Source organism: Capsicum annuum, chromosome 4 (genome assembly GCF_002878395.1).
Source record: "Capsicum annuum cultivar UCD-10X-F1 chromosome 4, UCD10Xv1.1, whole genome shotgun sequence".
Classification (NCBI taxonomy): domain Eukaryota; kingdom Viridiplantae; phylum Streptophyta; class Magnoliopsida; order Solanales; family Solanaceae; genus Capsicum; species Capsicum annuum.
Genome location: NC_061114.1, coordinates 221,086,050 through 221,098,575, shown reverse-complemented (window position 1 = coordinate 221,098,575; position 12,526 = coordinate 221,086,050).

Sequence of the window (12,526 nt, the reverse complement as noted above, 5' to 3'; positions counted from 1 at the left end):
GTACGTCTTCTAGGAATCAAGGGAAATGAATCGACTAAAATGTACGTCTTCTAGGGGTCAAAGGGGATGACTCGACTAAAAGGTACGTCTTATAGGAGTCAAAGGGAATGACTCGACTAAAAGGTACATCTTATAGGAATCAATAGGGATGACTCGACTAAAAGGTACATCTTATAGGAATCAAAGGGGATGACCCGACTAAAAGGTACGTCTTATAGGAATCAAAGAGGATGACTCGACTAAAGGGTACGTCTTATAGGAATCAAAGGTGATGAATCGACTAAAAGGCACGTCTTACAGAAATCAACAGGAATGATTCGACTAAAAGGAATATCTTATAGGAATCAAAGGGAATCACTCGACTAAAAGGTACATCTTATAGGAATCAATAGGAATGACTCGACTAAAAGGTTCGTCTTATAGGAGTCAAAGGGGATGACTTGACTAAAAGGTATGTCATATAGGAATCAAAGGGGATGACTCGACTAAAAGGTACGTCTTATAGGAATCAAAGGGGATGACTGGACTAAAAGATACGTCTTATAGGAATCAAAGAGGATGACTTGACTAAAGGGTACGTCTTATAGGAATCAAAGGGGATGAATCGACTAAAAGGCACGTCTTACAGGAATCAATAGAAATGGCTCAACTAAAAGGTACATCTTATAGAAATCAAAGGGAATGACTCGACTAAAAGGTACATCTTATAGGAATCAATAGGAATGACTCGACTAAAAAGTTCGTCTTATAGGAGTCAAAGGGGATGACTCGACTAAAAGGTATGTCATATAGGATTCAAAGGGGATGACTCGACTAAAAGGTACGTCTTTTAGGAATCAAGACTTAAGTTAGGAAGTGCATTACCTAAGAAGCAAAATTTGAATTACCCAATCAAGGAAGTGTGTTTCCTTATCAATGTTGTTTGAATTATTAAATCAAGGGAGTGCGTCTCTTAGAGATCTTGAATTATGAGTTTTACCATGGTTTTGATTACCAAACTTGTGCAACAACCTTGCTTCTTGTATTTTTTAAGGTGAAAAATTACGGCCTTTAATGTTTAGGCTCTAAAATCCTTGATCTGAATGCAACATGTATTCCTATTACATACAAAAAAAACTCGTGAGTTTAAAAACATGGTGGCTAGTTTGTGGCTTTGGATTTTGAGACAATTGCTCCTGCCCCCGTCACATTTAGCTTTGCTTCCAACCATTAGCATATGTCATTGACTTGCTGTATCATTGACTCAAACTCAGCTTATTAAGAGTGACTCTGAAACAAACGCAGTATTTTTGCTTTGTCGTGTTTCTTAAATAAACCCTTTGAATCTTGGTATTTCTATGAGTTCCCCGACTTCTTTGTTGACAAAACTTCCTGCATGCCTTTTTTTGGGCTCACAATCATGTCTCTTTCATGTGCTAGCTTTTGTCTTGCTTTGTGCAATTAAAAAAGCTGGTAGCCAGTTTTGAAATCTTTTCTCACTTGTTTTGACATGAACATGACTCAAAGACAAGAAACGAAAAAAGAATGACAATTTTTGTTTTGATAACTGACTCAAAAAAGATAAAATTAAAATAAAGAGAAGAAAGAAAAGACAATGAATGTCCCCTTTAAAAACAAAGAAACGAAAAATTCATCTAAAAATGACAGTCAACACTAATGATTGTGCCATGCATTTTGGATTAAGTAGCTTGCTCTTTTCATTCAAACTTTTTACCCATTGTTGTTGAGTTAATGTCCTTGAAACTGAGTTGTTTTCTTAGGTCAATTGCGTTTAATACCCCATTCGGCTAGTGGCGCCTTGAAGGATTTTCACCAACAAGCTTCTTTTATTTTCTCTCGTCTCACTATCGCCTTATGGTGCCCGTGAGGGTTTTCACCAATAAGACTCTCTCATTTTTATTTCTCTCAATTTACCATCGCCTTATGGTGCCCGTAAGGGTTTTCACCAATAAGACTCTCTTATTTTTATTTCTCTCTTAATTCCCTATGCTGAGGAAGTTAAATAGTTCCCAAATGCATCATCATATCCCTTGCATGCTCATCCTTAATAACCTCAAAGATTGATTTGAAGGTCTTTCTTTGGTTGTAACTCGGTTTTTGGATAAGGTTAGAAAGAAAAGATGACATGGGGCCCAAACGACACTTGAAATGGGGTAGGACTTACAACTTTTAGAATCGACTCAAACAATGAGGATTAACTCATGACCCAATTTCTTTTGACTGGGTGACTCTAAATTGTTTATTTGGTTGGACCGAGCCCTGAGTAGGGCATCCTACGTATCTCATCCCCGAGAGAGAAGAATCAGGTCATGCGTAGTTCTGGAAGCTTGTTCTTTTGCTTGATTCTGATTCTTTTTCTTTTCTTTTATTGACTCTTTTATTTTGGGGATTTTTCCGACTCTATTTTTCTTGACACACTTTTTTTCTCTTTTTTTTTGGACACATTTTTTCTCTTTTTTTTTTTTTTTAACTTTTATGACTATTGTTTTGCTCGACACTTTTCTTTCGAGCTTTGCTGACTATATTGATTCCAAAAATAGTGTATGAAATAAAATAAGACTAAAGCTTAACTGGGGTAAACAAAGGATGGCACGATGTTTGACTAGTAGAATAAAATGCCTTCGTCATATCAATCTTTGAAAAATGCAAGTACGTATCATGAAATATGAAAGTGAAAGATGAAGATCTTTTGACATCTTTTACAGCATTAACTTTGACTGAGTCTGTGCATCACTATTTCTTCTGCGTTTATATGGCATACAACTCCACTTTTGTTGCACATTCCTCACATTGAAAGACTCATGATTTTGTGGTGCTGATTTTCTCTTTGTTTATGCGGCCACTATTTGATCTAATTGAGACATGTCTTTCAATTGATGACCAAGTTATTCTTGTGATTCTCAAAATAAGTGCCTTAATTTTCAGGAAAGGCTTCAACTTGTCACCAAATGCCCCAACACTCTATCTATTTTCTTAGATACTTTATTTTTCTAATTTTAACTCTCTGATCCAATGCTTCCTGATCGAGTGGATTTTAAGATCTGGCTGAAAATTTCGCTAGCATGTCATATCACGAAGAATCAACCTCAAATGTACTATGTAAAGAAAACAAACAAACAACACAAATTTAAAAAATAAAGGAAAAAGGGACACTCCATTTAATAAAAATAAAAGATAGGGTTTGAACATAAACGACAAAGGGACAAAACAAAATAGATCCCAAACTACAACCCTGAAATAATTCGGAAAACAAAAAAAAAAGACAAAATAAACTACCAAACCTCTTCTTAGTAGGGAGATGGGTAAATTCTCAATTGCTCAGCCTGACAACTTAGCCGCTGGTTTGCATATCAGCATGACTAGAGCTTCCCTCACTATCAATGTTCTGCACCATAATTGATCCATCATGAATCATCTTTTTAATTCCTCTTTTCAAATCTCAACAATCTTCAATACTATGACCCTAAGCCTCAGAATGATACGCACATCGTGCGTTAGGATCAAAATTTCTTGAACACCGATTAAGGATATGCCCAAGGAGAGGAGTGATCATTCCCTCATGTACCAATCTCTCAAATAAATTGGCATATGACTCTCCAATTGGTGTGAAGCTATCTCTCGACATCTGCCTCATTTCATTGTGTGGCTTGGATAGAAAATCTGGCTTAGAAGGGTTTTGGTATGTTTGTGGAGTTAGAGGATGACTCTGGGGAGTTGGGGTATGCCATTGTAGTTAAGATGAGGGTTGAACATATGGTTGTACATTATACACTAGATATGGATGTGGAGGAATAGAGTATAATGGATTTTGGGAGTGATTATGTGGAGCCTGGGCATAAACTTGAGCTTGAGCCTGATATCGACGACGACGTGGTTTTCTTGACCTTTCTTGCTGTCCAACTATAATTGCAGATGCATCTTCCTCATTCTTTTTCTCCCCAACACTTCCTGAACCCTTTTGAATTACTTGAGTAGTCACTTTCAATGTTGCAAAACTCACAATACGACCAGTCTTAATTCCCTCTTCTATCATCTCCCCCATTTTAAGGACCTCAATGAACGGCTTACCTAATGCAGGTAACAAGTGTTGATAATATGTTTCGTCCTGCGCTTGAATAAACACCTCCACTATTTTTCTTTCTTTCATTGGCGGTTTTACTCTAGCGGCTTGTTCGCGCCATCTGATCGCATACTCCTTGAAACTCTCAGTATTCTTCTTTGTTATACTAGTTAGGGATTTTTCGTCAGGGATCAACTCTACATTGTATTGAAATTGTTGCATAAATTTGTTAGCTAGGTCATCCCAACTAATCCATTTGTCAATGTCTTGGTCAACAAACCATTCTGAAGCAAGACCTGAAAGACTCTCACTGAAATATGCCATGAGTAATTCTTCCTTCCCTCCAGCGCCCCTTAACTGGTTGCAATAGCGTCTCAAATGTGCTACAGGATCGCCATGTCCATCATACTTTTCAAACTTTGGCATTTTAAAATCAAGAGGAAGATGTACACCAGGAAACATGCACAGATCTTTCTATGAGACACTTTTGTACCCCAAAGTCTTTGCAAGTTTTTGATAATCAGTTCCAAACTTTTCAATTTTCTGGCTATTTCCTCTTGTTCTTCTGTCATAATAGTCTTCTCAGTGTTAGGAGGAAATTCAGGCAGTTGAGGGCAAACGTAAGGATCAGTCGACTTAAATGTAGGCTTGAGAGCATAATGTTGATCACTAAAAATATTCAATTCAGGCTCTCTTGTAGAGTAGGGAGGCACAACTTATGGATTAGTGACAACTAACTCGGTATCCTTGTTGGCCATAACTTTCTCTGTGACTTGGAGCAATATGGAGGACCAGCCAAAATGCCACAAACCAACCACCTTAAACTAACTGGACAAGAGATAGCAAATAGTTAGAGTTCAACAGTTTTTTTTTAAAACCTCTTTTTTTTTTGAAAAGATCACCGAACCCAAGAAGGGCACCTACCTATCTCACCCCCGAAAGGGGAGAATCAGGTGTGCTTAGTTCGTGAAGTTTTGCCAAAAATAGCCAATTAAACTCTTTTTTCTTTCTTGAAACAAAGTGTCAAAAGAATTAAAGAAATTTTTTTTTTTTTTAGGTTTAAATCTCTATACAAAATAAAACCTGTGATTACCAAAGAAAAATCTTTTTTGGGTTTCGATTTTTGAATTTCATGTGAAAATGAAACTTGAACCTATTAAAGGAAAAATCTTTTTGTAGTTTTCTTTTAAAGGTGTATATGAAACGCCCACTCTAAATGGAGAGTGAAGAAAAATTTTTAGATTTTGTAAATAAGATCCCCGAACTAACAATAGGTTGCCTACGTATCTCACTCTCGAAAGAGGAGAATCAGGGGTGCGTAATTGGTCCAGATTGGACAATTAATGATTAAATAACGAATTGCACCCTGACTTGAGACACGACCAAAGACATGCGATAAACAACATAACAAAATATATATTTTTTTTTTGAGTTTTCAATTTGACACTTCACATTAAAAAATGACATCAACAGCTATGAAAGAAAATCTTTTGGTATTTTCGTTATGTAAGATGTACAAAACTTCTACCACCTTTTTTGAATTTTTCTTTTATAAAAAAAAAATCCTAAATTTTTTTTGTTTTGAGTTTACGAATTGTGAATGCTTGTTAAATGAAACAAAAGGAAAATCTTTTTGATGTTTAATTTTTTTTCTTTATTATTATTATTATTATTATTATTATTATTTTTGAAAAATGAGTGAAAAAAGTTAAAAAAAAGTCTTGCTTTTTTTTTTTCTTAAATTTTTGAATCGTGGAAAACAAAAGCCATAAAGAACCTAAAACTACGAAACTCTTTTTTGATTCACCTTTTCTCTTTTTTTTAAACACTTTCTTGTCTACACACTTTACTTCTAACACATGTTTTCCCCAAATCGGTCCGTCAAATGACCACATTACTCTCAAAGATGCAACATTTAGCACGTAGGGATCTTTTAAAGGTGAGTCTCCTACAAAGGACCGTGTGGGCCCTGCTAGGTCTTAATATGATGCACATAAGAATGACCTAAAGGCTGACCTACGTTGTGGTTTACTAACAAGGTCGTTTGGGGGAGCATATGGTCGATAGTGGCTGCTTTGCTTTCCACCTACTCCATACCTCCAACGGCTCCCCCCTAAAATAAAGGTGACTCAACTAGAGTTCGTGCACACAACGTGCGCTCCGAGACTTATTGCGGAAAGAATGACTCGAGTTATGCACATGATGTCAGATATAAAAGCGGTAACACATAGCATAAATACTGTAAACAAAGAGCACGAAAATAAATAAAAGTAAAACACAAACAAAATCACAAACAATGCTTATACACTCGTAATGCCAAACAAAGCTGATACGACTCCAAAAAAAGCTCAGATTCTGAAATTTGTCTTCCCCAGCAGAGTCGCTAGAGCTGTCACACCCCTTTTTTTCTTAAAACTCAAAAAAAGATATCATTTTATGTTTGAAAGGGTTTTATTACTAAGGTGACAAAAATGAAATATTTGTTTCGAAGAAGGATTGTTTTTACATCTGAAATCAGAGTTGCCACTTGGCATAATCTGGTGTGCCAAGTCACCATTGGAAAATCCTTTGCAAAATCATTTGACTCTTTAAACTGGTTTGCAAACAGAGATTCCATCTAAGGAATTCTGTTGACCGAGGGGAAGGTGTTAGGCACCCCTCGATCCCATGGTTCAGCCACGGTCACTTGGTGGAACATATCGGCTAATTCGACACTAAGAGTGTATAAACCACACAAAAACATACAAACCAATCAATCAATCAAACAAACAAACAAATCCAAAATTATAGTGTTCAGTCCAATTATTACAATCCAAAAATAAAAAAATGCAAAAAATATAAATCCTATTCTAAGCTAGTCCTAGACTAAGCTCCAATGCTTCACCCGATGCCTCGGGACTTCGTATCGATCATCTTCCACCAACATATTACGTCGGGACATTTCCTGGTGAATAAATACAAATACCTCGGGGCATTCCCCGACCAAATGAATACACTTTTCAAATGCGGCAAACAAGACATTCAACAAATATTTCAAACATTCCAATAATCCCCCCATTCTAAATTTCCCTACCCGGCCTAATGTTTGTCTGCCCGCTCGACGACATATCACATTCAACATCAACCATAAATCAAAATACCATAATATTCATTTTTTACTAATTTTCGATCCCCGTCCTGGTTCATTCTCAACCAATGATTAACACAACATCCAACACTTTTCAAATTACTTTCAAAATCCGAAACCAACATCCAACACATACACCCAACGAAGATTCAAACTAAGGACACGAGTCATCCACAACAACAATCAATATTTTAGCTCAAAGTATGCAAAACCACACCATAAAATCACAACATTAACCAAAATTTGAGAAAATGAAAGAGTGAAATTAAGAGATGGACCTTCAAAGAATCAATTTCGTAGATAATATAGAATTAAAAGAACCCTAATCCGAGACCCCAAATAGGAAAACCTCAACAACTATAAAATCCAAGTACGGTATCGAAGAACTGAGACACAAAATGGAATTCAACGAATGGTTATGAAAAACCGAAGCCTAAATCCCCAAGCCAACAACGACTACCGATGAACCTGAGACAGAAATTGCAACAACACAAACCCAAATTAAATTGCAAAGCAATGAGAAAACCGTACTAGAATTTGCATACCAATCACAGTTTCAACCGTTTTCCAATGAACTTCATCGGAATCAGACTGAAATGGATCAAACTTGGTTGATTTTGTCTAATTATGGGGTCAAGCCGATGCTGTTTTGGTCAGAAATCGGGGCTAGTGATGTTTTCCGATGGATTTGACCATACTTGTAGCGGCTTTGGCACGTTTTCGATGAGATTGTCCTCGAAACAGTAACCGCCACTCTCTTCTCCCTGAATTTCAATCGTGGATCTCTCTATCTCTCGTCGTTTCTCACTATGTGGCTATGTGTATCGTGTGCGTGTATGAGTGTTTCTTCTCTGGTGAGGTGTGTTAATGGCCTTCTCGTGCGTGAATAATGGGTGTATATATGCTATGAGGTGTGCTAGAGAGTGTAAGTGGGGATTACTTTTTGTGAGCCCTTTTTTTTCGAGGGTCCCCTGAAGAAGAAGAAGCCCCAAAAAATCTTTTCTCCCTTGGTCCCCCCTTTCTTTTCTATTTTTGTTGTGTATATATGGTATATGCAGATAGTGAGTGGAATTATGAGAATGGGTGGGGCAGTGGGTACACGTGGGTAGGGGTGAGGGGTAGGGTATGGGGTGGTGATGTGTTGTCCAAAATTGATAGGAGGAGTGGTTAATTTTGTTACCAAGAGAATAATTGAGGATTAAGTTTGTTAGTGGGTTTGTTATTATTTTTTTTTTTTGTATTTTTGTGGGGTATAATTCACATGGGTAAGGGTGTATGATAAAGTAAGGAAAAAATGATATCGGGGAGGGACAAAATTAGGGGTCTACTGTTAAAACATAAATGAAATTACAAAAATTCTAATCTATGCAACTTTCCTTGACTTGAATTTCATCACCCTATTCTTCAGGTGGGCTCCTGACTTGCACTTTCTTCAACTTATAGCTTGCCTTTCAATCTCTTCACCCTGTTCTCCAGGAGGGTTCCTGACTTGCTATTTCATCAACTTCTTGCTATGCTTTCCAATTTCTACACCCTGTTCTCCAGGCGGATTCCTGACTTGCTATTTCATCAACTTGTTTCTATGCTTTCAATTTTTTTCACCTTGTTCTGCGGGCGGGCTCCTGACTTGCTATCTCATCAACTTGTTTCTATGCTTTTCAATTTCTACACCTTGTTCTCCAGGCGGGTTCCTGACTTGCTAATTTTCAATCTGTTTAAATTTCAATTTCTTCACCTTGTTGCTTGGTTTTCCATTTATTTGCCCTGTGCTTTGGGCATGCTCCTGAAATCACATCAAAATTGAAACGAAAATTATGCCAAATAAAGAAATACATTTTCTATGAGTTAATTGGAATGACTCGACTAAAAGGTACGTCCTTTAGGAATCAAGGGGGATAACTCGACTAAAAGGTACGTCTAATAGGAATCTAGGGGGATGACTCGACTAAAAGGTATGTCTTATAGGAATCAAAGGGAATGACTCAACTAAAAGGTACGTCTTCTAGGAATCAAGGGAAATAACTCGACTAAAAGGTACGTCTTCTAGGGTTCAAAGGGGATGACTCGACTAAAAGGTACGTCTTATAGGAATCAAAGGGAATGACTCGACTAAAAGGTACGTCTTATAGAAATCAATAGGAATGACTCGACTAAAAGGTACGTCTTATAGGAATCAAAGGGGATGACTCAACTAAAAGGTACGTCTTCTAGGAGTCAAGATAAATTACTTGACTAAAAGGTACGTCTTATAGGAATCAAAGGGGATGACTCGAGTAAAAGGTACGTCTTATAGGAATCAAAGGGGATGACTCGACTAAAAGGTATGTTTTATAGGAATCAAAGGGGATGACTCGACTAAAAGGTACGTCTTATAGGAATCAAAGGGGATGACTCGACTAAAAGATACGTCTTATAGGAATCATAGGGGATGACTCGACTAAAAGGTACGTCTTATAGGAATCAAGACTTAAGTTAGGAAGTGTATTACCTAAGAAGCAAAATTTGAATTACACAATCAAGGAAGTGTGTTTTCTTATCAATGTTGTGTGAATTATCAAATCAAGGGAGTGCGTCTCCTAGAGATCTTGAAATATGAGTTTTACCATGGTTTTGATTACCAAACTTGTGCAGCAACCTTGCCTCTTGCATTTGTTGAGGTGAGAAATTATGGCCTTTAATGTTTAGGCTCTAAATTCCTTGATCTGAATGCAACATGTATTCCTATTATATACAAAGAAAACTTGTGAGTTTAAAAACATGGTGGCTAGTTTGTGGCTTTGGATTTTGAGGCAATTGCTCCTTCCCCCATCACATTTAGCTTTGCTTCTAACCATTAGCATATGTCATTGACTTGCTGTATCATTGACTCAAACTCAGCTTATTAAGAGTGACTCTGAAACAAACACAGTATTTCTGCTTTGTCGTGTTTCTTAAATAAACCCTTTGAATCTTGGTATTTCCATGAGTTCCCCGACTTCTCTATTGACAAAACTTCCTGCATGCCTTTTTTGGGCTCATAATCATGTCTCTTTTATGTTCTAGCTTTTGTCTTGCTTTGTGCAATTAAAGAAGTTGGTAGCCAATTTTGAAATCTTTTCTCACTTATTTTGACACAGACTTGACTCAAACACAAGAAACAAAAAAAAAGAATGACAATTTTTGTTTAATAACTGACTTAAGAAAGATAAAATTGAAATAAAGAGAAGAAAGAAAAGACAATGAATGTCCCCTTTTAAAAAAAAAGAAACGAAAAATTCATCTAAAAATGACAGTCAACACTAATGATTATGCCATGCATTTTGGATTAAGCAGCTTGATCTTTTCATCCAAACTTTTTACCCATTGTTTTTGAGTTAATGGACTTGAAACTGAGTTGCTTTCTTAGGTCAATTGCATTTAAGATCCCATGCGGCTAGTGGCGCCTTGAAGGGTTTTCGTCAACAAGCTTCTTTCATTTTCTCTCAGCTCACTATTGCCTTATGGTTCCCATGAGGGTTTTCACTAATAAGACTCTCTCATTTTTATTTCTCTCAACTTTTCATTGCCTTATGGTGCCCGTAAGGGTTTTCACCAATAAGACTCTCTCATTTTTATTTCTCTCTTAATTCCCTATGCTGAGGAAGTTAAATAGTTTCCAAATGCATCATCATATCCCTTGCATGCTCTGCCTTAACATCCTCAAAAATTGATCTGAAGGTCTTTCTTTAGTTGTAACTTGGCTTTTTGATAAGGTTAGAAATAAAGGATAGCATGGGGCCCAAACGATACTTGAAGTGGGGTAGGACTTACAACTTTTGGAATCGACTAAAACAATGAGGATTAAGTCATGCCCTAGTTTCTTTTGACTGGGTGACTCTAAATTGTTTATTTGGTTGGACCGAGCCTTGAGTAGGGCAGCCTACGTATCTCACCCTCGAGAGAGGAGAATCAGGTCATGCGTAGTTCTGGCAGCTTGTTTTTTTCACTTGATTCTATGGTTTTTTTTCTTTTGTTGACTCTTTTTATCTTTGGGAATTTTCTAACTTTATTTTTCTCGATGCTCTCCTTTTCCTCCTTTTGGAAACATTTTTCTCTTTTTTTTTTTTGAAACTTTTTTGACTCTACTGTTTTGCCTGACACCTTTTCTTTTGAGTTTTGTTGACTCTATATGATTCCAAAAAAAGGGTATGAAATAAAATAACACTAAGGCCCAAATGGGGGACAAAGGATGACACGATGTTTGGATAGTAGAATGAAAGGCCTCCGTCAAATCAATCCTTACAAATGCAAGTACATATCATGCAATATGAAAATGAAAGATTAACATCATTTGTGGAACATTAACAACACTAACTTCAACTGAGCATGTATGTCACTTCTTTTTCTACACTTGTCAAACATACAACTCCATTTTCGTTGTACATTCCTCATGCTGAAGGACTCATGACTTCGTGGAGCTGATTTTCTCTCTGTTCCTCTTGATACAGGATCACACAGCCACTGTTTGACCTAATCGAGACATGTATTTCAATTTATGACCAAGTTAGTCTTGCCTAGATTTTGAAAGAAGACTTCAACTTGGTCACCAAATGTCTCAACATTCTACCTATTTTCTCAAATGCTTTTTCTAACTTTAACCCTCTGATTCCATGCTCATGCTTCAACTGTATTTTAAAATCTGGCTGAAAATTCCACAGGCATGTCATATCACTAGAATCAACATAAAGTGACTGTATAAAGAAAACAAATAAACAACACATATTTGAAACACAAAAGGAAAGGGACACTTCATTTAGTTGAAATAAAAGATAAAAGGATTTGAACATAAACGACAAAGGGACAAAACAAAATAGATCCCGAACTACAACCCTGAAATAATTTGAAAAATAGAAAAGAAAACAAAACAAACTACCAGACCTCTTCGTAGTAGGGAGAGGGGTGACTTTTCAATTGCTCAGCCTGACATATTAGCCACTGGTTTTCATATCAACACGACTAGAGCTTCCACCACTGTCAGACATATTTCCTTCAATAAATAAGCTCTGTATATCCATGCTTAACTCATTGCCTCTCACATATTGTGCAGTACCGCGTGCTGGTGAAGAACTCTGTGGGATGGTTGAAGGGCCAATGTTTTGCACCACAATCAATTTATCTTGAATTATCTTTTCTATTTCTCTTTTCAAAGTGCGACAATCTTCAGTACTATGACCCTGAACATCAGAATGATATTAACATCGCACATTAGGATAAAGCTTCTTGAATGTGGTTCAGGAGTATACCCAAGGAGAGGAGTAATCATGCCCTACTGTACCAATCTCTGGAATAAACTGGTATAGGATTCCCCAATAGGAGTGAAA